General features: G+C 40.3%; 1 protein-coding gene across 3 annotated transcripts in view; it reads left to right on the forward strand.

Annotated features, from left to right (window-relative positions):
• Positions 1-13,093: 13,093 nt before the first annotated feature.
• Positions 13,094-26,229, forward strand: part of carhsp1 (calcium regulated heat stable protein 1) — a 69,016-nt gene continuing 55,880 nt past the window's right edge. Inside the window, exon 1 of one of the 3 annotated variants that reach the window (XM_073060584.1) lies at positions 13,094-13,220. The gene's annotated coding sequence lies outside the window, so the exon portion shown is untranslated. The remainder of the gene's footprint in view (positions 13,221-26,229) is intronic. The other 2 variants (XM_073060585.1, XM_073060586.1) reach the window with 2 other exon arrangements.

The raw sequence follows: 26,229 nt of genomic DNA on the forward strand, positions 1-26,229 counted from the left end.
GTAAATAACAGAATGATGGAACATGAAGATTTAATAGGAGAAGAACTATAAGTCAAAACAATAGGAACTGTGTTCTTCACAAACCAGCACATAGAGTCACGGGAAAACTACAGCACAGAAGCAGGCCCTTTGGCCCATTGGGGCCATGCTGAACCACTTAAACTGCCTACTCCCATCAACCTGCACCAAACCATAGCCCTCCAGATGCCTTCCATCCATGTACCTATCCAAAGTTGTCTTGAGCGTTGAAATTGAAATTGCATCCACCGCTTGTGCTGGCAGTTCGTTCCACACTCTCCACCCTCTGAGTGAAGAAACTTCCCCTCATGTTCCCCTTAAGCTTTTTACCTTTCACCTTTAACCCATGACCTCTAGTTGTAGTCTCACCCAACCTCAGTGGAAAAAGCTTGCTTGCATTTACCCTATCTATACCCTTCATAATTTTGTATACCTCTATCAAATCTCACCTCAATCTTCTATGTTCTAGGGAATAAAGTTCTAACCTATTCAATCTTTCCTTATAACTTAAGTCCTCCAGTCCTGGCAATGTTCTTGTAAATTTTCTCTGTATTCCTTCAGTCATTTACATCTTTTCTGTAGGTAGGTGACTAAAATTGCATATAATACTCCAAATTAGGCCTCACCAATGTCTTATACAACTTCAACATAACATCCCAACTGCTGTATTCAGTACTTTGATTTATGAAGGCCAGTGTGCCAAAAGCTTTCTTTATGACCCTATCTACCTGTGATACCACTTACAATGAATTTTGGACCTGTATTCCCAGATCCATTTGTTCTACCTCACTCTGCAGTGCCCTATCGCTCACTGTGTAAGACTTACCCTGGTTTGTCCTCCTAAAGTGAAACACCTCACAATTGTCTTAATTAAATTGCATCTGTCAATTTTCACCCCATTTTTCAGCTGGTCCTGATCCTGCTACAAGGCTTGATTGTCTTTCTCACTGTCCACTACATCCCCAAACTTGTCATCCACAAATTTGCTGATCCAGTTAATCACATCATTATCCAGATAGTTGATATAGATGATAAACAACAATGGCCCAGCACTGATCCCTGTGGTACTCCACAATTCACAGGCCTCCAATCAGAGAGGCAACCATCTACTACCACTCTGGCTTCTCCCACAAAGCCCATGTCTAATCCAATTTACTTCCTCATCTTGAATGTCAAGCAACTGAATCTTCTTGACCAACCTCCCGTGCAGGACCTTGTCAAACGTCTTCCTGAAGTTTATGTAGACAACATACACTGCCTTGCCTTCATCAACTTTCCTGGTAACTTCCTCAAAAAACTCTTAAGATTGGTTAGATACAACTAACCACACACAAAGCCATGCTGACTATTCCTAATCAGTTCCTATCTATCGAAATACTCTAATCCCTTAGAATACCTTCCAATAACTTTCCCTCTACTAATGTCAGGCTCACTGACCTTTAATTTTCTGGCTTATTCTTGGATCCTTAAGCAGTGGACCAACATTAACTATCCTCCAATCCTTTGGTACCTCACCTGTCACTAAAGATGAATTAAATATCTCCGCTAGAGCTCCTGAAATTTTGCAACTTGTTTCACCCTCAATAGGGTCTGAAGGGAACACATCTTCAGGCCCTCGGGATTTATCCACCCTAATTTGCCCCAGGACCTCAAACACCTCCTCCTCTAATCTGTCTAGGGTCCATGACTATAGACTCTGTGTCTGTCTCCCAAGTAAACACAGATGCAAAAAAATCTAAGATCTCCCAGAGCTTGTTTGGCTCCACACATTGATTACTATTCTGATCTTCCAGAGGACCAATTTTGTCCCTTGCAATCATTTTGCTCTTAACATATCTGTAGAATCCCTTAGGATTCTCCTTCACCTTGTCTGCTAGAGCAACCTCATGCCTTCTTTTACCCCTCGCGATTTCTTTCTAAAGTGTTCTTTTGCATTTCCTATTCTCAAGTACCTTATCCTATCTCTGATGCATTTTCTTAATCAGGGCCTCAATATCTCGAAAACCAAGATTCCAAAAACCTGTTATCCTTGCATTTTATTCTGACGGGTACATGCAGGCTTTGTACTCTCAACATTTTCACTTTTAAGGTCTTTCCACTTAGCAATTACACCTCTGCCAGAAAACAGCCTGTCCCAATCCACATTGTCAGATCTTCTTTGATACCATCAAAATTGGCCTTTCTTCAATTAAATTCTCAACCTGTGGACCAGACCTTTTCCATAATTACCTTGAAACTAATGGCATTATAATCACTAAATGCCGTGATTTCTAAACAAAATTCTACCACCTGCCCTGTCCCAATCACTAGTAGGAGATCAAATGTTGCACACACTCTCATCGGGGCTTCAATATACTGATTAAGGGAACTTTCCTAAACATATCTAATGAAACTCTATCCTGTCCAGTCCTTTTACAGTATGGGAGTCCTAGTCAATATGTGGGAATTCAAAAGCAGCTACTATTACAACCTTATGTCTCTTGCAACAGTCTGTGATCTCTGTCTCTAAATCCTGCAGACTTGGCTGGTCTATATTATAACCCCATTAACGTGGTCATACCTTTCTTATTCCCCATTTCCACCCACAAAGCCTCACTAAATGAGTTTTCCAGTCTGCCCTGACTGAGCACCACAGTGACATTTTCCCTAACTAGTAACAACATTCCTCCCACTCTTTTGCATATAAAACAATGGAACTCCAGAATATTGGGCTGCCAGTCCTGCCCCTCCTGCAACCAAGTCTCACTAATGGCCACAATATCATAATTCAATACGTTGATCCATGACCTGAGCTCATCTGCCTTTCCTACAATACTTCATGCATTGAAATACATGCAACTCTAAAACATGAGTCACACCATGCTCAACCTTTTGATTCCTGACTTTGAGTTCTGAACATCTGTTCACAACCACTCCATTATCTGTTCTGGTACTCTGGTTCCCATCCCCCCCTGCAACTCTAACCCATCCATTCCCCCCCCCCCCCCCCCAAATGTAGTACTAGCAAACCTAGCTTTCCTACTAGGATATTAGGCCCCTCCAGTTTAGGTGTAAACCAAATCTTTCCTGGAAGTCCCACCTACCCTAGAAGAGAGCCCAGTGATCAAAAAATCCAAACGTCTCCCTCCTACTCCAACTCATTAACCATGTGTTAAAACTATATGATCAGCCAATTGCGATGGGTCAGCCACATCATCTGTATGCCTGACTCCCGGCGCCCTAAACAACTTCTGTTCAACCAACTTAAGGATGCAAAGTACACTCCTGGAGAGCAGGAAACAGCAGTTTAAGGACAATATCAAGACCCACCTGTGGAAGGGCCACATCAACCTGAATGGATGGGAGAAATTAGCCAGGATAGAAAAAGCTGCAGAAGGACTGTCTATGGGGGGACTGCACAGCATGAAGAATACCCCCACCATGTCACTGAGACAAAGTGGCTTCAACATAAGGAGGGACTGGGAAAGGCCCAATCAGCAACATCCACCACCACTTCAATGACATATGCCTACCAACACTGCAATAGGACTTGCGGATCACAGATCAGCCTCTTCAGTCCTCTCAAGATCCTCAAGTGAGCAGATCAACCACTAGGAGAACAATCATACTCAGCTATGAGTAATTGCTGCTGATAATGGTGGATCTTCATTTTTCTGGCCTCACTAACATGTGGCACGTGTGGCAATCCTGAGATCACAACCCTGGAGGTCCTGCCCTTAACATGCAACCCCCTTAATTCACTTTGCAGAACCTCGTTACTCTTTCTACCTATATCATTGGTACCTACATTGACCACGACATCTGTCTGCTCACCCTCCCATTTAAGAATGCCAAGGACTTGATCAGAGATGTTCACCTCCTTACGGTTCCCTTAACTATTGAATCCCCTATCACCATGGCTAGCCTCTTCTCCACTCCTTCTGAGCCACAGAGCCAAACACAGTGCCACGCACACCTGACTGCTGTGACTTTCCTCTGCTAGATCATCCCCCCCACTTCCCCCCTCCCCAACAGTATCCAAAACAGTATTTTGTGGGGGGGGGGGGTGTGAGCTGGCCACAGGGAAACTCTACACTAGCTGTTATCCTCCTGACTGTCACCTATTTTCCTGTGCGCTGTACCTTGGGTGTAACTACCTCTCTGTATGTCCTATCATGCACCTCTTCAGCTTCTCAAATGATCTGGAGTTCATCCAGTTCCAGATCTAGTTCCTTAATGTGGAATGTTAGAAGATGCAGTTGGATGCACTTCTTGCAGCTGAATTCATCAGGGACACTGGAGACCTCCCTGCCTTCAAACATCTCGCAAGAGGAGATTCAACTATCCTGCCTGGCAGCCCTACTGCTTTAACTGTGCAATTATAAAAAAGGAAACAGTAAATAAACTGAAAAAAATCCACCTACAGCTTTTTGCCTTTTCTCAGTCAAGCCCCTTCTCACTGAAGCCTTGAAGAGCTAAACCCTCAAATCCCCAGTCTAACCTAATCTGCTCCTATGTTTAATGGTCTTAATCCCACCCCTAATTCTCTTTGAATTGAGAGGTCAGCCCTCTTCAGAGGACGATTAAGAGTCGGTCATGTAGGCTCTATAAGGATTGTGGATTTTCTTTAAGGAACGTTAATGAATCAATTAACACACAAAAAAGTTGAAGGAAGTCAGTATATCAGGAAGCATCTATGGATGGAAATTGACAGTCGATGTTTTGGGTCAGGATGAAGGGTCTCGGCCCAAAACGTCGACTGTACTTCTTCCTATTGATGCTGCCTGGCCTGCTGCGTTATACCAGCATTTTGTGTGTTGCTTGAATTCCCAGCATCTGCAGATTTCCTTGTGCTGGCAAGCAATAGGTGGATCTAGATGGGTGGTGGGGGGGGGGGGCAGGGGGGGGTGATAGGTAGGTGAGGAGGAAGTGGAAATAACAGGGCTGAAGAAGATGAAATCTGATAGGAGAGGACAATGGAATAAAGGAGATGAAGGGAATCAGGAATTTGTGGGTGATATGTAAATCAAGAGTTTGGGTAGAGGAAGGTGATGGGGTTCATTTGGTGGGGGAATGAAGGAGGGTCAAAGGACAGTGGTCACTGTGAAGGTTAGATAAAGTATTGACTGAAATAATGAATCAATTGTGTGTTTACTGTAGTCTACAGTTTAATGTCACCATTTTTCCTTGGGCTTTTAAGTTCCAAACTTAGTTACCTGATTAACTAAAACTCTATCAGTTATAGTAGACTGTGTCCTGATCATTAGTCTGGGTGTCTTGACCAATAGCACAATTACAGCCAATAAGCTACTCTAACCCTATATTGTAACAGGTTTGGTAAGCTCAAAATTTCTATCTGTAGCTCTAGGGTAAGCTGGAATGTGATTTAAAGGGTTGAATAAAACCAATACTCTATATGCATTAAAAATGACAACTGAGACAAAATGGTTGTACACTTTGAAAAAAAAATCCTTGAACATCATCACTAGGGGACAGTGTCAGACAATTCTTCTATTCTGCACTTTTCCTGGAAACTTTTATTGTAATTGAAGTGTAAGCAAGGAGTTGCATTGTAAATACAATAATATTAGCATGCAATCGTTTAACATAGGCTTTACATCAGAGCATTGAGTCTTGCACAAATGTTGATTATTTTTGAAGCTGCATTGATGGTTGTGCTGAATAAGTGATGAATTTAAGCGCCTATAATTTCAAACACTGAAGATTAGACCTTCCAAAGTTTAAGAATGATTCTTAATATATTCTTCTTACTATGATCTACATTGTATTAATATATTTTGAAATGCTGTTTCATGTCAGAATAATAGTGATCATTATGGGCCTGAGGGCCTGTTCTTGATCTACAGGTACATGCTAATCTAAAAACTTCCACAATTGATTTTATCAAGTGTGTTCTGATTAAATATTTTATAAAATTACTAAAATGAAGAGACTCTTGAAGGTGGTGGAGCATGCACTGTTCTTCTTGTTTACTGCCAATTTTTGTATGAGGAGACTAAACTGGCAATGGCGTAGGATTAGCGTAAATGGGTGCTTTGTGGTCAGAGTGAATTGGCAAGCTGTATAGCTATAATTCTTTGAGAAACATACAGATATTGTGGAGGTTGGATTGAAAAGCTTGATTCTATCTTAAATGACATAACCAGGAGAGACATAATGCAGTGTTTTTTAAAATACATCAAAAATAAATGTTTCAAGGTAACTTACTGAGACTGGCAAAAGCCTTTCAGTTTCTAAGAATTCAATTTGTTAAATTTTATTCATAATGGACATTTACTTATTTTCAGTGAACTATGATTCATCTCCAACCCATTGCAGGCCTTTATATTTGATTCTCTTGTCAGGGCCTATAAATCTTGGCATTTATGAGGCCCCACCAGTAAATTACTTGCCTGTTCTAAATGGCTGGGTTGGGGGTGAATTTTATTAGGTTATAAATCCAGCAATTTTGCATTTCACTTTAACTCCAATTAGAAACTTCATGGTGTAAAAGAGCTTTATTTAGTGAAACATTAATAATTGCCCAACAACTTGTGGAGATTTGGAATTGACTCATATATCATTTATCATACAAATTATTGGAATTTACATATCAATAAATGTTATTAATTATATTTTTAATTATGTCTGGACAAGCAGGACCCATCTCACTTAAGGACCAGGTCCATAACAGAAGCATTGAACTCCTCCTTGGAGTTTATCTGTTTACCTTGTTCCTGTGGACTTTAGCAAAGAAAGCATCCAAAATAAAATTATCCCAAGCCCAGGGAAAACTAAGTGCGATTTATTCACCAGTTTGAGCAAGAGGATGATCATGGGGGAGGAACCCGGTTATAGATTGGATAGATAGACCAGAACTGCCAAAAAGATTTGTAAGCCAGCCTGCCCTCCCTTCATTGCTCCTTCCAGATCTTGTCGGGCCCGTTCCTAAGTTCTACCTTGTATGAATCTCTGGCTTTGGCAACAGATAATTACATCTTCTGCAGATGGAAGGATGGCAGTGATAAAAGTAGGGACTGATTTGTTATTAGGAATCTAGGAGAGCCAAGTGAAGCATATATCTTTTTGATACAGTATTAAAAACTCCAAGCCGGAGTTTGCCATTTAGCTACAGAGAGTACCTTACAAATGAATTAATAATAACATAAAATAAAGCAGGCCATTATCAGAATATCTACCAAAGGGTGCTTGTTTTGTCTTGTGATAGATCACTTAAGGTGAAAAGAATTAGCAGGGGAAAGATTATGAAAGAGCTTTGGTTCCTAAAGATCTTTCCCACCTGAATTTTTCCTCATACAATTGATCACCATCAAGAACTCCATTATACTTGTATTAGGCAATTACTGCAATGGTTGAAAATAAGTCAGTTATCCTTCATTATATGTCACTATCTATTTATTTTTTCCCCACTGAAAGTACAACATGTGCTTATGGGCTTCGTGTTTCACGGTTCCTGATCATGACAACCCTTCTATACTAGTCAAATTTTATTTGATTACGGTTCTGTGAAACATTTTGGGACGTTTTATGACAGTGAGGATGTAGTCCTTGATGTTATGCGTGGATGAAAAAGGTATGTATATTTCATACACCCAGCTGGTACTCACTTCTCAATTTCTAACAAAATGAAATGATAATTCCTAAATGTAATTGGGTCACAATGTCTTTGATCCTTTCCTCAGATCGCTTTGTTTTCTCTCCACCCTTCCATTTACTGCCTCTATCTTCTCCTACTTTCTTCACTGACAGCACGGACTAGAAGGGCGGAGATGGCCTGTTTCCGTGCTGTAATTGTTATATGGTTATATGGACATTTGATCTGTGCTTTCTTTTCATTCTCTAAAAGTACAGTATTCATAAAGTCTCAAATGCTACACCATTGGCGTTACTGCTTCATTTTCCATTCTGATGTCGATGAGGAGCTTAAAAGCCCAATTAATATCATTTTTCAAACACAACCAAGCAGTAATTTCTAGCTCTTTATATAATCTTATTGGAGAAAAGAATCAAAGTCCACTTCCATCTCTGTGCAGCACAGCATAAGAAGAAATAAATTAAATATTTCACCATTTCACATCACCCATTAGTCTTGGACGAACCTTACCATTCAATATTTATTTGTTTAGAGATACAGCATGGCAACAGGCCCAATGAGCCCAGGCTGCCCAGTTACTCCCATGTGATCAATTAACCTAGTAATCCTTATGTCCTTGTCAATGTGGATGGAAAATGGACCACCCAGAGGAACCCACATGGTCACAGGAAAAATGAACAAATTCCTTACAGACAGGGAGAGAAGCAGGATCGAACCCGGGTCACCGGCATTGTAACATCGATTTCTGCACCTAATCAATACATAATGTTTTATTTTACTAATTCCTCTAGGACTACTTTTATTAAAGTAACTCATAATGCTATGCACTTGAGTTATTTATCTTTTATAACACATTTTTATTATCAGAGAACTGTTAAATGTAAATAGTGTTCATCATCATTAACATAACAGTCTTCCTCAGGAACAAACTGCTGATGGATTCTGCTGGACTGGCAAGACTTATGAAAATGTTATTTTATCCCTAGGAATACAAGCAACACTGAATGACAAACATCAAATGCAATATATCTTTCCCGTCAACTTGAACAGCAGTCCATATCAATATAGCTTACCCATTTCAACATATATAAATACTATTTCCTAGGCTCAGTATTTTTTCCTTTATAAACATGGACAGTTGTAATTATTTTTGTAGCTTGCTCTCCTACACACACACTCCCAGCTACACATCCTCAGGCCTCTTGGCTCAAAAGCCATAAAGAAAATTGAAAAGATTACAGTACACCAAATACTTTGAAAGGCTGCACCTCTCTGAAGGTTTTCACAATGCTATTAGACAGCAATCTTGTGCAGATGATGTTAAATTGACATTCTAAGTACCTTCTTGAATCAAAGCCTTTTACCAGCTCACTTTCTTTGTTGAATTACTTTCATGTAGCAGGAATACTCCCAGTACGATAATCCTGCTCTATTACCAATAAAAGAGCCATTTAAGATATTAAAATGGATTGTGCCTCTTCTTCAAAATCCAGTGAGTTAATAGCTAAACATGTAATTTCAGTTTTTGATTTCCTTCTGTGTCCTTAAGGAGATTCCTCCTTAAATTAAGATACTTAGAATTTAAAAATGTCTAATTGAGCAACATAGAATTGCAGGTGAAGGCTTCAGTATTATTAATCAGATGTAAGAGTAGTTAAAAAAAGTTCTCTGTAAAACAATTTTATTTTATTTTCTTAAAATGAAATGGCAGATTCAACTTCTTGACTGGACTTCCAGACTCAATCAAATTTCATGTACACCTAAAGGAAATTTGCCAATGAAAATGAAATTACTCATGCAGTTGAACTGAGGTAAAAGACTTCAATTTGAGTAGATTAGATTACCTTGAAACTTGTAATTAAATGTGCAACTTTCATCAGCGACCAACAGTCACAATGTGCTGGGGGCAGTCAGTAGGTGTCGCCATGTTTAAGCATGCTTACAATTTACTAACTCTAACCTGTATGTTTTTAGAATGTGGGAGGAAACCGGAGCACCTAGAGGAAACTGATGCAGCCAAACGGACAAACTCCTCACAGACAATGGCAGGAATTGAATGCCCATCGATGATCACTAGCACTGTAATACCATTACGCTAACCACTTTGCTACTGTGCCACCCCCCCCCCCCCCATTGTGAACAAGTTCATTGTTACCTAGCCAGGAACATAATTAATTAAATGTTGAATTGCCCTTTTCTCCTGAGACAGCAATGCCAATTATAAACTTGTTCAGGTCTGAAAAGAATATCCAAAGGGAGTGACTTGCGGTTACAACTCCTAGCAAATAGATCAAGTCTCCACAAATTGTGCAGGAGCAGCAAGCACTTTCTAATGGGTGAGTAGCTAAGAACTCACCTGTTAATAAGTGAGTACATACAAATCATTGAACGGTTAAAAAAACATAAAAGAATGCATAAAGTTGTCCTTTCTCACAAAAAGATTGAAATACAAAAAGGAGGAAGTTACATTTCAGTTGTACAGAGCCTTGTTCACACTCATTCGGCATTCTGCATTCCTATTTATTTGCTGCATGTTAAGAAGGATGTATTAGTTTTGGTAAGGCAGCAAAGGGAACTCAACTATTATGTATTCATATTATATAAACCTGGCTTGTGTTTCAACAAAGTAGAGGATTAAAGCATAATTAGAACCACCAGATAATGAGGCCAAAAATTCAGCATTAATTTGTGTGACTTAATGAACAATTCCAATGCAAGTGTGATGGAAGGGGCATAAGTTATACAATGAGTGGAACTGCCTAAACTTTTATTGTCTGTTTTTGAGAGTTAAATCCAACATAATCACAATAAAAATCGAACTTAAGCAGCTGGGACGATGGACATTTTGTACCTGAAGTCCTTGGTGGGATTAACCAAACTGCAGAAAATGAACCTATTTGATGGTCTGGCCTACAGTCTAATTCTGGACTCTGTTGCATCTGGCTTTAGAAAGTTGGCTTATGTTCCTTTCTGTGGTGGTGTTAAAGGATGGGCAGTGGTTTAGCATAGCATCCCTAGTCCCTGGCTGAAATACTTGGATTTCCAGTTACTAGGGAAGGAGAAGCCATAGTGTGTTCAGTTGCTTTCTTTTCAAAGGATAAAATCTCTCTTGTACCTGAAAGTTGTGGTCGCAGCTGCAGATTATCAATGGGCATATGCTGCAGATAGTCCAAAATGGCATTTGCAGCCCATTGAGTTTAAATTTGTACTCTGCTTTATAATGATCAGAAATGAGCTGGTGTAATGTATGTGGCCGAGGACAAGACCTACATTGCCAGGGAATAACATTAATTCAAATCTGATGATATTTTTGCTTTGACTCAAACTCATGAATTTGTTTTGGTGTTTTAGAAACATAGAAGACCTACAGCTCAATACAGGCCCTTCGGCCCACAAAGTTGTGCCGAACACATCCCTACCTTAGAAATTTCTAGGCTTACACATAGTCCTCTATTTTTCTAAGCTCCATGTACCTATCCAAAAGTCTCTTAAAAGACCCTATCGTATCCGCCTCAACCACTGTTGCCGGCAGCCCATTCCACGTTTTATATTGCATTCTTTATGCTTAGTGTGTTCTTTTATGTTGCAGCAGATCTGGAGTAACAATCATTTTGTTCTCCTTTACACTTAAGTGCTGAAGAGTGAGGGTAAACGATCTTGACTATTGCTTCCTTCCATCCTCCACCTTCTGTTCGAACCTTCAGGCTCAGGACAAAGGGTTTCTATGGGTCAACAGCCTTTCATTTTGGATTCACATTTAATTTGTGGTTTTTCAGCTCATGCTCTGCTTGTGTTAATCATACACCAGTTGAACATGTACTCATCTACTTGTTTGGATTCAGTTTGTTTGCAATTTCTAGTTCAACTATATTGGAGTTTTGCACATAAACCAATCATTTTGATGCTGATGCAAAGTCCATTTATATTTGCATTATCGTGATAAAATTAATACGCATGCATCTTTTTCCAAAGCATTAAACTGGCCACTGAATGAGACAGTTCATAATAATTATTGTGATGACTCTCCCAGTGCCACTAAGGATATTCTCAAAATCTCCTTGAAAAAAAATAGCAGCTCCAACTTAAAGGAATCCCAGGGCCAGCGACCATTGAAAATGGAAGAACATTTAAAGAACCCTGATGAACCTCCAGTCCAAGGGTTCCCAACCCTTTTTATGCAATGATCCCCTACCACTAACTTGGACCCCATGTCCTGCTCTAGACTTCATGCCAAGAGTATGCCGAGACCAAGAAAAGCAATGCTAAACAATGTACACGTTCAATCACCACCTTCTTCACTTGCAGCTGAAATTGCCCATCTCTCAAAGGATTCATCAGCCACCAAAGAACCCAAAGAGATTGAGTGGAACCAAGTTACCTGGTGGGTCCAAGGTCATTAAGTTGTGTTAATTCATCTACTGACTGATTGGTACTATGGGGTTTCTCTCAGGAACATACATTGTGGTCCTTATTGAAATTTTCATTCATGTGTCCAGTCACTGATAGTATTCATGATCCATCCACACACTTTTCTCTGCATCCTCCCATTGTGATCCTGATCCACCTCATCCCATTGGGATGCAGGCTCAACCTTCAGGGTCTCAATCCTTCCATGAGTGAGGCTTTAACCATCTCCTCAGCACCCTAAGCGAATACCCTGTAACTGCCTAAGTTCCTCTACAATGCTTGAGGATATGGAGTCAAAGCTTTTCTGCGTACAGAGCAGATTCTGTTACATATGCCATTAATAGGCTTTGCAGCAGGACTCATGTTTGAACATAAACTGGCCTGTTGCACACCCCCAATTTCACACGTCTTTAAAGGCCTGAAACAATTGCTAGGCCACTGGAATCATTTTGCATTCAATCATACTATCAGACCATAAGACATAGGAGCAGACTTGGGCCATTCGGCTCATCGAGTCTGGTCTGCCCTTCAATCAAGTCCTAATGATGGGTCTGGTCCGAAACGTCGACTGTTTACTTTTTTTTTCTCATGGATGCTGCCTGGCCTACTGAGTTCCTCCAGCATTTTTTTGTGCACTACTCCGCTTAAAATAAACCCAATGACTTGGCCTCCAAAGCCATACTAGGAGGTCACAGATTCCCAAAGTCTTATTTCCCCAGAAAACTCACTTATCTTCTCAATGTGTAATTTTAAGCCTCTCTTGTTCTGGATGCTTTTGGAAGACCCTAAATAAAACAGGAAATGCTGGAAATATTCAGCAGGGCAGGAGACAACAGTGTCGAGGGAAATATGGGCAGTGCTTCTCTATTCAAGCACTTCCAGAAATTTAGCTGCTTCCGACACTGGGGTATTTCGTTTCTACCCTTCTCCAACTTCCTTCTGAGCCGAGCAGCCACACCGCTGTTTACAGGAAACGTATTTACCCAGTGCGACCGAGGTGTGACGAGCGTTCCTCCTTTCGGTGCCAGTGACAGAAAACTCTGGGAAAGACGGTCTTGTTTCCTTTGACGTGAGGTCATCGGCCGTTCCGTGTGCCTGCGCGACGTGCACTCTCTTTCGCTCTCGCACTCTCCGATCGCTGGCAGCACCGCAGACCACAGCTGAAGCGGCGCCCGATTCTCTTCACTCATCCTCCGTACAGGTAGGAACCGGACCACCCCGAATAACAACACGAGCTCCCACTTGGCACGGCCACGCACAAAGTTATACTTCTGTGCATTCATTTCGTAGCTCGCAATTTTGCCTCATTTTTATTTGTTGATATGAAACTTCCGACCTTCGTCGGATTATTTTCTGCGGGGTGACTCTCTTCGCTGAATTTGAAGTCGCGTCTAGTCAAGGTGGAGTTTAATTTTTTTTCGTACCGAAGTTACAATTTAAGATTGAGGTTGATGAGTAGCAAGTTCCCTTCCCCCATTCATGACCTGTTACTCATACTCAAAATTTACCAGAAATTGTTTTCGCGCCAAATAGCAACCCTCTGAGAGTCTGCAAAATTTATACATAAGTTCAATTTTCACTCACTCAGTCGCGTTCAATTTTGTGGAAATCTGGGAATCGTACCATAACTCCAGTGATTGTGACCTGCCACCTTTTACTCCCAGCAGTGAATAAACGGGCTGGTCATAGTAAAATGGATTTCACCCGCATCCAATAAATTCCCTGGCAGAGAGAGGGAGAGCGAGAATACATTGTGGATCTAGGAAGGTATTCAGCACGCAACATGAGACCTCGTTTTTTGCCGCGGTTTCTTTATCCCGAAACTCTGTGCTAATGAAACACCTCGCCTTGTAAAACTCTGTCTTTGAGCTGACTTCGGGTGGAAATTAACGCCCATCAGTAAAATGTCTGCTCTGCAATTAAACGAAACACATCGCCAGTGTCCGCTGGGCATTCCTCTCTTTCTTTGACATCCTTAGTGTTAGAAGCTAAATGATCCTCTGGTGGGATCACAAACCAAAAGCCTAGGATGAATAATAGCCTGAGCGCGAGTCGAATGTGAAATTCAAGCGGATACCTAAACGGAACATAATTATCTACAGATCTTGCTATCGAAAGAAACCATTATACAAGTGCCCAGTTACTCAGTATTGCTTTCTGTGCCGGCCTGATAACAATTTCAGTTTACAAAGTCCCTCCTCCCCACCTCGAGAGTGTTTTCGGAATTTTCTTCAATTGCTCGGTCGCGGTAGCGTGATCCTGGTTAGACATCACTCAGGATATAAAATTACACAGAGTTATGGCAGACTCGCTAGTTTTCTGTGGGTGTTAATTGTGGAGTGTAGGAGGATGGCAGGAGTAACAGCAAGCATGTCTAGGAATTGAGGTGCCAGCGTCTTTAAACTACAATATGGGACTGTACTTGTGTACAATGGAAGAAGCAGGAGAGAAACAGAATTTAGTAATTCCACAGGAAAAGAAAAGGTTATCCTTCAACTAATAGTTGATAATTAACTAAGGTAAGGTTCCATGAATGCCAGCTTATCACTTTTGGAATCTAGCACTGGTGCAAATGTTTCTGGTATCTACAGTTGCCATTAACATGAAGTGGGCATTTATCAGTTTCCCACCCCACCCCCACAATTAGCAATACTGGTCTTCAGACTGTTTGCTGTTGTCCATTTGATAACTTGGAACTTTTCTGTGGATGAACACAGTAAAGTTAGGGATCCTGACTGTGGTACTGAAGAATTGTATTGGATCTGCAGCACAAATCTGAGACAATTGTGTAAATTTGCACAAAATTTTCTATATACAAGTACACTTGCAACCAATCGATTGGTAGTCCCCTTCTAATTAAAGATAAAATTAAGAAAATCTCTCGAGAATGATAGTTAACTAATTATTTGCACAACAATACCTTGAGTCTCTGAAATATAAATGAGAATTCTTTAGAAGTTAGTGACTGCTGTGGATGTCAGGACCATGTTTATCAAGTTTGCTTTAAGTGCAGTAGAAGTTGATGGACATTTGGAGGGAGAGTTGCTGCTCATTTAAAATCTCCCCACTGTCTCAAACCACTCATTAAATAGACAGTTGCCCTCCACCAATCACAACACAAGAATTTGAGGCTAATCGTAGAGTCATTCATTTGATCATAATGTGCCATGTTGTATGACATAGGCGGTTATGGTCTTCTCGTGACCATGATTGTTCGTGGCAAATTTTCCTGCAGAAGTGTTTTAACGTTGTTGCCTTCTGGTCAGTGTTTTTACAGAAAAGGTGACCTAAGCCATTATCAATACTCTTCAGACATTGCTTGCCTGGTTTCAGTGGTTGTATAACCAGGACATGATATATACCAGCTGCTCATGTGATCATCACCTGATCCCATGGCTTCATGTGACCTGATCGGGGAGGGGTGGGGGGAGATGCTAAGCAGCTGCTCCACCTTACCTAAGGTGACCTGCAGGCTAGCAGAAGGAAGGAGTGCCTTACACCTCCTTTGGTAGAAACATATCTCCACCCCAACAGCCAACACATAAGAGTCATACAGCATGGAACATCCCAGTTGGCCCACTGTGTCCGCTCTTTCTCTGGGGAAACTGAAAAAGTTTGCAGATCATGGGATTTGGATGTTTCTTGTCTAGCCTCAACATTTATTGTATAGTCTTAATTTTGGTGATTTGTTAAATGAATTCAGAAAACATATGAGTCAACTGCATTAGTGTAGGTCTGGTTATTATAAAGACCAAAGGGGTAATGACAGTAGATTTCCTTCTCTAAAGGATGTCATTGAACCAGATGGATTTTACAATTCATTAGTTCCATTGCAGCTAGCTTCTTATTCCAGATTTATTTCATTAGTCGAATTAAATTCTCCAGCTGTTGTATAGTAATAATAATGTCCCCAGATTTGTAGTCTGACCCTCTGGATTCTTTTCAATAATTTGATCATCATGTCTTTCAAAGGGTTCCCAAAGTGCTTTGACCTCTGGTTATAAATAATCTCAAACACAGTCTGATTAGAAGTGCAAAAGCCAATTTATAGCAATTGATGTCTTTCAGTCTTTACTCTTCTGTATTCTTTCCTTCATTAACTTTATGAAGTCTTTCATTCTCTAAGATGTTTAAACTTTTGTTTTTATACTTTCAGTTCTCAGAGTTGGCTAGTTTTGCTAATCTTACTACAAAGTTAAATAATTTCAACATTTGAATTGGCTGTAGGCCATGAAGTAGTCTGCCAAATTGGAAAGGAAGTCTTTCTACATTTTTCAAGTTGATTTTACCAAATTTTCTTGAAAACTTGCACTGTGCTGTGGTAACTGGACCAGCTAGAAAAATGGGCTGAAATGACAGATAGAATTTAATGTGAAGTGTTGCACTTTGGGAAGACAAACCAGGGTAAGACTTAAACACACAAAATGCTGGAGGAACTCAGCAGGCCAGACAGCATCTATGGAAAAGAGTACTGTGGACATTTTGGGGCAAGACCCTTCATCAGGACTGGGGAAAAAGATAGTAAGAAAGTGGGGAGAGGGGAGGAAGAACCACAAGGATATAGGTGAAACTGGGAGGGGTGAAGTAACAAGCTGAGAAGTTGGTTGGTGAAAGAGATACAGAGCTGGAGAAGGGGGAATCTGATAGGAGAGGACAGAAGACTGTGGAAGGTAGAAAAGGGGGAGGGTTGCCAGAGGGAGATAATGGGCAGGTGAGGAGATAAAGTGAGAGAGAGAGTTGAGAATGGGGAATAGTGAAGGGGGTGGGCATTACCAGAAGTTTGAGAAATTGATGTTCATGCCATCAGGTTAGAGGCTACCCAGATGGAATATAAGGGTTGCTCCTCCAGCATGAGAATGGCTTCATTGTGATAGTAGAGGAGGCCATGGACTGATATGTTGGGAATGGGAATCGGAAGTGGAATTAAAATGGGTTGCCACTAGGAGATCCTGCCTTTCGTGGCGGACAGAGCATAGTTCCTTGGCGAAACGGTGTCCCAGTCTTTTAGGTCTCGATATATAGGAGGCCACATCAGGAGCCCCAGATATAGTAGATGACCCCCAACAGACTCACAGGTGAAGTGTTGCCTCAGCTGGAAGGACTGTTTGGGGTCCTGAATGGTAATGAAGAAAGAGGTGTTGGGGCAGGTATTGCACTTGTTCTGCTTACACAGTAAGAAGCAGGGCACTGAGAGTTGTGATAGAACAGAGGGATAAGGGAGTACAGATCCATAATTCATTGAATGTGGCTTCACAGGTAGATACAGTCGTAAAGAAAGCTTTTGGCACATTGACCTTTCTAAATTGCAGTATCGAGAACAGAAGTTGGAATGTTATATTGAAGTTGCATAAAACAATCTGGAGAATTGTGTGCAGTTTTGGTCACCCTACCTACAGGAAAAATGTCATAGGATTGAACGAGTGCTGAAAAGATTTACCAGGATGTTGCTGGGACTTGAACTGAGGTAGAGGGAAAGATTGAATAGATTAGTTTATTCTTTAGAGCATAGAAAGATGAGGGGAGATTTGATAGAGGTATACAAGATTGAGTGGTATAGATAGGGTAAATGTAAATGGGCTTTTTCCACTGGGGTTAGCTGACACTAGAACTAGAGGTCATGGGTTAAGGGGGAAAGGTGAAATGTTTAAGGGGAACATGAGGGGGGGAATTTCTTCATTCAGAATGGTGAGAGTGGAATGAGCTGCCAGTGGAAGTGGAAGATGATTGTTTGCTTTCAACATTAAGAGACATGAGAATAGGTATATAGATGGTCTGGGTATGGAGGGCTATGGTCTGCATGTAGGTTAATGGGACTGGGCAGATTAATGCTTTTGGTATGGACTAAGATGGGCTGAAGACCCTGTTTCTGTGCTGTAGTGCTCTATGACTCTATACACCAGTTCTGGCAAGAGAGGAACATGACACTGTAACAGGCAGACCTGTATGGATTGATGCTTAACTAGTTATCCACCGTAAAGTCTTGAGCAGAGTGAGTTAAACCATGCAACCAGGTAGGATGAGGGAAAGTAGTGATTATGTTGATGAAGGAAAGACATCAACAATGGAATCAATATGGGATGACCAGATTACGTACTATCTGCAGGAGTATTTTAATTAGCTAGCAGTTCTTAATGAAGCATAAAGTAAAGATCTTCAAAATCAAGCAAAATTGTTAAATTTAATAAATGTGAGCTTTAACAAAGCTCAGAATCAGGTTTATTATCACTGACGTTGTGAAATTTGTTGCTTTGCAACAGCAGTACAGTATTACATAACAAATGACTAAGTTACAACAAATATTAAAAAATAGGTAGTGGTCATGGGTTAGATCTGATAGAAGGCTACTCTACTCAACACTTGCTATCGCTGTGTGTGTTTAAATAATATTATAATAGCCAAGTATTTTAAAGAGCATAACCAGCTAGCTTGTGTGGTATGTAGAAATGTTATCAAATTATCCTGTATTTAAGACCCTGAAATAATTTTACAAAGTAGAGTGGCACCATGAGGAAAATGGAGTTGAGATTTACTTTGAGTATTTTTTTTTAAAGAAGTGAACGATTAGAAACCACTTCAGTGTTGGTTCTTTTTCTCAATCTAGTTAAGGGGCATACTTCCTCTTTTACCAGCAGTGCAGTATTTTGCATCAAATGGCAGTTCCAGTACAGACGCTGTCACCCAATTGCCCAAGAAATCCTTTCCTATGTTCAAATACTGTACATCTGAGTAATAATAGGGAACACCATAAATGACCAGTACAATTTTTGTCACTCCCTATTTGACATTCCTCCCATTGCAGAAATACTTGGAATGTCCATAAACAAAAGATAAGGAAAGAATGGTGTGGAAATTACTTCTCATATCAGTGCCTTCACTGGACAGAGTTTTTGTTTATACAAAACCAATTTAGGCAGGTTAGTTTTCTCCGAGAAAAGCAGAAAACTGGAAATGCCAGATTCTGGATAATTTGAGCACAAGTTCAAACATGATTTTTGAACTAATTGAAAAACAAGGTATTTTGATGCATATTTTCAATTAGTGTAAAGATAATGTCAGCCTTTACCTGTAAATCTTTACTATTCTGACTCTCCAACTTGAATTAAATGTTTAAAACTTTTTTTAGGAGCATGCATTTTTTTTTACAAAATTATTAAAGTGGTAATGTTTACAGATTTGTTTGAACTAAGATTAAATTTGTTAACATAACTTTCTGGTAACCTTTCTGTTTCTATATTTTTTAACATAGTTTCTATGGTGATTTCCTCAATTAATTCTCTCGCAATTTCCCATTCCTCTCAATGTAGGAATACTTGATACTTAAATTGCTGCTTCAGTACAAATAGTTTTACTGTATTTGGTATGGTACCAATATCAGAAAGAAATAATCTTGAAAATAATGAAACAGAAGGAAACGTATTGATGGACAGCAAGTCCACAGGGCTTTTAGTACTTCATCCCTCACCCCTACGCTTACCAATGTGTGGAAGTAAGGATCTTGGATTATTACTCAATAATTTTGCAGCAGTGGTTTGCACTATCTGTTTTATCTTTTCATTTTCAAGCATCTTGTTAAAATTGTTCTGTTAAAGTTTTTATTCTATGACAACTGCAGTTTTCCTTATTTGATTAGTGTTTCCATTTGTGGGCCCGTCCTGATGTTGCTGATGCTCATTCACAGAGTATTTGCCCTCGCAGTTTTATTATCTTCAGTCTGCTATGCCGATCCTTGGTTTGAAGTGAGAGGCCAACATCTAATCAAGCCATACTCTTGTTTAGTGTTTCAATTGAATTAAAGAAGTTTGTAAATGAAAATCAATATACAGTAGGTGCTTTGAATCTGAAATAAAAACGCATTATTGGAAACACTTAGTAAGACAGGCAGGATTTGTGGAAAGAGCAACATAGTTGATGTTTCGTTGTAACTAGGGAAGAGTAAACATGTTACTTCACTTGTGAAGAGGATCTGGAAGTGATGATTAAAATATAAGGTTAGGATTACCACAGTGATAAACCGTAGAAACCATTTCCCTGGTAAATTAGTAAGAGGACGGAGCTGTAGCCAATGTCCAGGAATCAGGTAATGTTGTTGTAAAGAAAGACTCTGTAAATGTGTATGATCAATCCATAGCTGACGTGGTACAGTGAAAGTAAAAATGCTACACTGGAATGATACGTTGCGGCCTTAATGTCATACTGAACAATATTGGGGAATACTTGATTTGCATATGATCTTACTTGAGAAACAATTCAAGCTGTGAAAACTTTGCTTTAAGAAGGATTTTGGCAAGTTTTCCTCATACAAAGTGGAATATTTTGTCATGAATATTTCCGCTGTTAGTACAAGTATCATCATTAATGTTTCTAACTGGAATGTGATGTAGAATTTGTTTTCTCCACATGAGTTACAAGTTTGGAATGTGCATGTTTTGCTTAGATGGTTCCTCGTTAACACATTTGTTATAACTTGTCTCATCTGGATGGCCGAAGACCTATTCTCTGAGGTGTAATGCAGATTTTGTCCATTAAAAGGCACTTTGCACATCCACTGCAAGTAAAGTGAAGGATGCAGATTCAACTACTGCTCCTTTTTTTTTGACCTGCAAATGTTTTGGACTTGGTGGTGCATCCTTTTCCTCAGAAGTTTGTCTCCATTCTACATCTCTTATATGAACATATCCAAGAAATGGTTCAGACCAACGGATCCACAGCAGATGCAGCCTCTGTCATTGAACTGCAATATGTGTGTGCAGAGGCCAAGCTCCTTTTCACTTTTCACTTGTCCGTTGAGGTGTATGGGGAACGGGTCCTGCGTTAAACATGTATAAAATAAGATACTCCGTACAGATAGTCCGTGAGGTTGCCCTAGAAAATGTGCATCATGGTACAAAGATGTTTTCAAAGCCTCCTTGAAAAAAAGCGTAACATTCTCATCAGTTCAAGAGAATTCCTGACCTACAGGCATTCAAAATGAAAAAAATACCAAGAGACAGTGAGAAACATGAATTCGTAAGGGAGGAGAGATGACAAAAGGGTGACAACATTATCCAGACTACCTCACCAGTCATCTGTCCCATCAAACACCCTGAAGCCCATTTAGAGCAGTGTGTGTGTGTGTGTGTGTGTGTGCAGATCACGTAGAGGTGTTATTTATCACCTTGACCCCAAGGAAGTTTTGAGGAAGAAGAGTACAAAAAGATGAGCTGTGTAGGTAAGGTAAGTTTCCTTCACTGAAGGACACAAGGCAGATACAATAGTAAATGTTACTGGGCATTTTTATTCTGGTGCTAACTATGAGTTCATTTTGACAGTTCACTGGATGTTGACCTTAGTTATCTAATGTTAATTGTCTGGTATTTTAACCAGCATGTAACTCATAAATAGAAGCACTGCGGAGAGTGGTAATGCTGCTAGGATACAAAATAAAATAAATTGCCTCATAGCATTAACAGTTTTTCAGTGGTGTTGAAGGTGCTTACTTGTAATATCTGCGCATAAATGTTTAGCAATGTTTAAATGAAAGGTGTCTAAAGAATTTGATATACTGATTATTTCTTCCAATGTTGGAATCACATACTTCATTATTTCATTACCACTTGTAATTTTTAAGAGAAGGATATAAATAGCTTGGTGTCTTTGACATGTCTACTGCAGCCTCAGTGAGGTACAGTTTTTAAAATAAAAATTCAAGGGTTGTATAATAAATTATTTGACATGAAATATAAATATTTTATTTGCTAGCCTAAATATGAACAGAACTTGCATATTATTTCTGAAAATACATTGTTGAGGGTGGCATAATGGTATAATAATTAGTGTTGTTGGGGTATAGCTGTGTTGGCCTGTGTCAATCCTGACTTCCAGTGCTGTCTGTGAGGTATTTTCACATTCTCTCGATGGAGCACCATGGGGGTCAGTTTCCTCCCATATCCCAAAGACAAAACCGCAACAGTTAATTGGCTATGGTAATAAGTTGCAGATAGGTGGTTGGAGAAGTTGATGGGCATGTACGAGGGGTTGGGTTCAGGGAAATATGGGGGATGGGAATGCTTGGAGAGCCTATGCATTATGCTAATCTCAGTTCATTCTCCCTATGTCTCCCTCAATATCCACCAGATTCTGCCATTCACCTACACACCATGGGCAATTTACGTTGACCAATTAACCTGTGCATGCATGGATTGTATGGAGCACCCATAGCAAACCCATAGGGCCTTGGGGAGAATGTTTCAGATCTACAAGGACAGCACCTGGGAGGCTGGAAATATGAAGCAGCAGCTTTGTGAGCTGTTGGACTGGTGGTTTGGACTTTCTGCCCAGTGTTGGCAGGTTAAAGATGGTATTGGATTGATTTGATTGATTGGATCTCCTTAAGACATTGGAGCAGAATTATCTCATCTGGTACATGAGCCAAATTCACCATTTTCCCTTTCAACCCTATTCTCCTGACCTTCTTCCTATCAGCCTCCACTTTGAATATACCCCATGATGGCCTCTACAGCCATCTGTGGCAATGAATTCCACAGATTCACTGTCCTCTGGCTAAAGAAGTTCTTCATCTCTGTTCTTAAGGGACATCCTTCTATAATGAGGCCGTACCTTCTGGTCCTAGACTCTCTCACTGTAAGAAACATCCTCTCCACACTGATTCCATCTTTTTGTGATTTGTCACCAACTGTAGTGTAGTGTGAGCCATCTAGTCTGACATTCGCCCTGATCATGCTGAAGCACCTCCCAGACTCATGACCATTAAAAGCCACAGGGACAAAGGGCAGCAAATTATTATGCCTCTGCCAAAAGGTTCCTTTCCAAACTGCACAGTACCTTGAGGTGGAAATATGTTGAATTTCCTTTATGATTTACCTTTAACCCATGACCTCTAATTCTAGTCTCACCCAACTTTGGTGGAAAATGCTGCTTGCACTTACCTGGTCAGTAGCTCTCATAATTTTGTATACCTCTACCAAATCTCCCTTCATTTTCCTCACCTAATAAAGTCCTAACTTATTCAACCTTTCCCTAGAACTCAGATCCTCAAGTCCTAATATCATCCTTGTAAATTTTCTCCACTGTTTCAACCTAATGATATTTTTCCTGTATGTAAATGACCAGAACAGCAGATAACACTCCAGAATTGGTTTTATCAACATCTTATACAAGTTCAACATAACATCCTTTCTCTTGTACTCACAACTTTGATTTATGAAGGCCAATGCACCAAATGCTCTATTTGTGACCTTATCTATCTAATACACCTTATGCACTCAAGTTTTAATTGGCCCACAATTGGCAGCTGTTTCCTTCGCCTGACTTTTTCAGAAAGAGAATTGTATAATCATATAATATAAAATAAAAATATATCCTGGAACTCTCCCTTCTGGAATTCATGATGGTTCTCACCTTCTGCTTCCAGAATGTAATTGGAGATTGGCAATAAACCCAGCAAATACACAACCATTTGTGTATCTGGTGATGTTTGATTAGAACGTAGAATTGCTATTTTTTTATAGTTTGACTTTGCTGTGCTTATAATTGTAACAGCCTGGGAAAGGCTTCACTGCTAACGTAATGGTCTTTCTGTAGAAGCAGTGTTTGGGTTGTGGTTAGAAATCATGGGTGCTTTGGAATGTGAGCCATCCAATGACGGGAGGGTGTTTTCGTGCCGTGTGCCTGACACCGGGGGTGACCTGGGTCTTTTGTTCGGCGGGAGATGAAGAGAGAAGACACTGGAGCGGAGTCGCGATCCAAAGAAGGCTGGGGAGACCGAAGGAGGATCAGCGAGGGGCAAACCGTGAGCTCAACATGTGCACATCAGATTGCTTCATTAATATGGGCCCTTCCCTTTCTTTGCTTTTTCTTCACTAATCCTATAGTCAAATTAAGAATTATAAAGCTAAATCGTTTAATTGTATGCTGTGTACTGTCTGTTATTTCCTGGTACTGATTTGTAACGGTAAAGGATCACGCAGCATCCACACAAACGGGGGGGTTTCGAGGTGGACTCGCATCTCAATCTCGGTCATTTGGCAGGGCCAGAGATTGTCTTCCTTAGACTTAATGCAGCCAACGGAACCAGAATGCTACATAATCTTTATATAATTGTCCGTATGTGTGTAATTGTTTGGTAAATTTTCAGTAATTGTAATATAATTGGTTCTGTATTTCTCTAGAAGTTTCTCTGCAGCCTGTGTCATGCCACTGAAGCTGATTATTTCAAAGGCTTTTCCTTACCACTGGAATATCTTTATCTCTCAATTGAGCTAGTTTTTTAGTATAAAATTAACCTGACTTTGTTTCTTTTACTTACATTGTTTGTTCCTGTAACACCTAATGAACAGCTGTAATCACCAAGTTTTATGCCTCAATTCACGACTTCCGAAGAATCTCTGGATCACAATATCACCCAAATACAACAGTGGGAAATGCAGGCATTTGCAGTGATGCAGGGGTGGACTTGACATCTGCTAGCTTTCTAACACTTATTATGTGGAGATCCACTTTGACAGCACCGGTACTGCTGAAGTTTGGGTAGTTGCCTCCTCTCCCTGCAATTAGATTGTGCTTGTATTGAGGGTCAGAGAACTGGCTTGTTTAGATTAAAAAAAATATTTAGAGATGCAACCTGGTATCATGCCCTTCTAGTCCAACTAGTCCACACCACCTAATTACTTCCATGTGACCAATTAACCTACTCACCCATACCTGTTTGGAATGTTTGAGGAAGCACATGGGGAACGTATTAACTCCTTACAGAAGCGGCAGAATTGAACCTGGGTCACTGGCACTGTAATAATGTTCCCTAACCTCTACAATCTCTAGAAAGGGAGCCCAAATCTTTGGGATAGATGTTTCTGTCCTGCAAAACAAATGCCACTGAAGTGCTGCTTGCTATTTGAAGATATGCATGCAGACCACATTTTAATCCAGATACTTAGTGGTGGTAAAGGATAAATTCTTTAAGCAGTTGTTTTGTATCCACCTGTATCCGGCTGGGTAAAAATCCATTAGCTCTTTGTCCTAAGCCACATCTAACCCTTTTATTGAGTAAAAAGCAAAAGAGAATGAGCCAAGTTTATAGAGGAAATGAATGATTTTATATGCTGCTTTTGTGTATTATTATTGCAAAATAATTTAATAAAACAGTACAGTGCAGAAATGACTTGGAAGTATAGATCATGCTGCAAGGAGCTGGGTAAATGATTCCAACTGGTAATGCTGTACTAATTAAATAAATCATCCTTAGTGGAAACAAACTCAGCTCCGTTTAAAAACAAACCAGAAGGAGATGCCAGGATGACCAAACCAGGAATATCACAACATGGAGGCAGAAGCATTTGGTTTATTCAAAATGAGATTATGAACTTGTAACAAACACAAAACAAAGTGATCTTGAACTAACCAAATAGTCTCTACGCAATGGATCCATCCTCCTCCAGTCCCACTATCTTTGTCCTTCCCCTCCCACTCCTATAAACCTACGGTAATTCATCCACAGACTTTCCCCCACCAATCTGCTTCTGCTCTATCTGCCATTCGGTTCCAATATCAGATTCCAGCAATGTGTGTTCCTGCTTATCTCCACCCAGTGGCTCTGTCCCACCTTCATACAACCCTCCCCTGTATCTCACTCCATTTGTCTTTTTTCTGTTTCCATCCATCTTCTACTGTCTTCCCCGTTCTACCTCTCCCCTTCCCTACCTGATGTTAAAGTCTGTCCCGAGCCATATAGGCTCATCAGGCTGGTGCTTATGTCGGTTTCTGTGGCGTGAAGCGACTTGAGAGTACGAGACGGCCCATCGAGTCTGCTCTGCCATTTCATCGTGGCTGATCCTTTCTCAGTCTCAACCCCATTTTCCTGCCTTCTCATAATCTTTCAAATCCTGACAAATCAAGTACCTATCAACATCTGCCTTAAATGCACCCAATGATCTGGCTTCTACAGCCGCCTGTACAACAAATTCCACAGATTTATCAGCCTCTGGCTCATCATCTCCATTCTATATGGATGTTGCTCTATTCCAGGGTTCCCAATCTGGGGTTAATGGTAGGGGTCCGTGGCATAACAGAGGTTTGGAACCCCTGCTCTAGACTACTCCACTATAGGAAACATCCACATTATCAGAGCCTTTCAACATTCAATAGATTTCAATGAGACACCCCACTCCCTAATTCTTCTAAATTTCAGCAAGTACAGGCCCAGATCCATCAAATGC

This window comes from Hemitrygon akajei, chromosome 11 (genome assembly GCF_048418815.1).
Source record: "Hemitrygon akajei chromosome 11, sHemAka1.3, whole genome shotgun sequence".
Classification (NCBI taxonomy): domain Eukaryota; kingdom Metazoa; phylum Chordata; class Chondrichthyes; order Myliobatiformes; family Dasyatidae; genus Hemitrygon; species Hemitrygon akajei.